At 41.3% G+C, this 2,215-nt stretch overlaps 1 pseudogene; it reads right to left on the minus strand.

Moving 5' to 3' along the window:
* Nucleotides 244-1,174, minus strand: LOC102171489 (annotated as a pseudogene).

A 2,215-nucleotide genomic window follows, 5' to 3' on the forward strand; every position in this document is an offset into this window, starting at 1 on the left:
TTTTGTTGTCTTATTGAGGTACTTGTGTAAGTGTGTCTTCACATTCTGTCCCAGTCAACACAGCATAGAATTTCCAGATGATGGGGGTCCACAATCAAGGGTTCCTTTGTAATCATTACCTGGAATGTTCAGGGAAGTTCTGGAATCATTCATGCATCCTGCTTGACTCTGTGTAGTTGGAGGGGTTGGGAACATAAGAGGAAGTTTAATTTTTGCAATTATGCTGAGTAAATATAACTTAGTTCACCATGTGAAATATTGCAAATATATACTCCGTATTCTTTTCACAGCTGTCTTTATTTCTTTGTTTTTGAGGCTGTAGATGAGGGGACTCAGCTTGGGTGTGATCACACCTTACTGTATGGAGCAGAGTGAATCCAGGGAGGAACCAGAGGGAAGCATGAGATAGCAATGTTTAAAACATACCTGAGCCAAAGAACAGGATCACTGCGATGAGGTGGGAGGAGCAGGAAGAGAAAGCTTTGCTCCTGCCTATGGTGGAGCTGATGATCAGAATGTTGAATATAATACGAACATAGGAGAAGAAGATTGGGAGGAAGTTTCCAAGCGCAAGGAATATAGTGGAGAAGGACAAAATACTGATATTGATGGAGATATTGGAACAAGACAGAGGGAAGAGGGAGGGCAGCTCACAGGTGTAGTGGTGGATGGTTTGGGCCTCACAGAAATCCAGATTAATAGTCAAAAGCACAGTGATGACTGCATTGAGAGAAGCCAGGCCCCATGAGATCAACACGAGCCTCACACAGAGCTGTTGCTCATCATCTGGCTATAGAGCAGCGGGTGGCAGACTGCAGCATAGCAGTCATAGGCCATGGCTGACAGCAGACAGGCTTCAGTCCCTGGAGCAATAAACACAAAGAAGACCTGGGCCAGGCAGCCCTCTATGGAGATGGTCTTCTCAGACATAAGATCCTTCAAGCGCCTTGGGCACAGTGACAGAGGAGAAGCAGAAGTCCACGAATGATAGATTACTCACGAAGAAGTACATGGGCGTGTGGAGATGGGAGTCAGCCCTGATCGTCAGGTTCCCCATCACGGTCAGGAGGTAAGTCACCAGGAAGAGCGCAAAGAGCAGAGCCTGGATGTGGGGGTCGTCTGACAGCCCAGTGAGGATGAGCTCGGTGATGGTGCTGTGGTTCCTCAAGGCCATTTGTGGAGGCTGTTTCCTTGGAATAAAATAGAAAGAGAAATGAAATCACCTATAATTGTAATCTCTTCCTTTTCCTTCAGTTCATCATTACTCCTCATCATTACACCCTGGTCTTCCTAAATGCTGAGTTATAACATCTCAAACTTGTCCTCACTGTGTGGCAGCAAGAATGTTTATCCTGTTTTTTCATTATTGATCTTGAATCACAATCTTCACATACTTCAGAGAATCCTATTCTTCCTCCACTGGGTTTTAACTGGAAAAAAAATGAATATATTTGCCTCATCTACTCATATATGGTATACTTAGTTTCAGCTAAATTCTTATAGTTTAGAAATCCTTGTAATCATTTAGTATGGAAAACATTGTAGCACATATCTGCAGCAGTTGTTCTAAATCTCTCAGTTCCTTTTTTCCCAATCATTATTTGTTTGTTCATGGTCATCAATACTTTTTAATTTTTTTGATCATTTACATCCCTTTTTTTATTGAAGTCTAGTTGATTTATAGTATTATGTTTCAAGTGTACAGCAGAGTGACTCTATATTTATAGGTTATATTCAATTTAAAATTATTACAAGTTAATGGCTATATTTCCCTGTGCTGTATAATATATCACTGTTGCTTATTTATTTTTTATTAATTAATTTTTTAATTGAAGGATAATTGCTTTACAGAATTTTGTTGTTTTCTGTCAAACCTCAACTTGAATCAGTCATAGGTATACACATGTCCCCTCCCTCTTGAACCTCACTCCCATCTCCCTCCCCATCCCACACCTGTAGGTTGGTACAGAGCCCCTGTTTGAGTTTCCTGAGACATACAGTAAATTCCTGTTGGCTGTCTATTTTACATACGATAACATAAGTTTCTGTGTTACTCTCTCCATACAGCTCACCCTTTCCCCATGCATAAGTCTATTCTCTATGTCTGTTTCTCCATTGCTCCCTTGCAAATGAATTCTTCGGTACCATCTTTCTAGATTCTATATATATGTGTTGTTGCTGCTGCTGCTGCTAAGTCGCTTCAGTCGTGTCCGAC

Source organism: Capra hircus, chromosome 5 (assembly GCF_001704415.2).
Source record: "Capra hircus breed San Clemente chromosome 5, ASM170441v1, whole genome shotgun sequence".
Classification (NCBI taxonomy): domain Eukaryota; kingdom Metazoa; phylum Chordata; class Mammalia; order Artiodactyla; family Bovidae; genus Capra; species Capra hircus.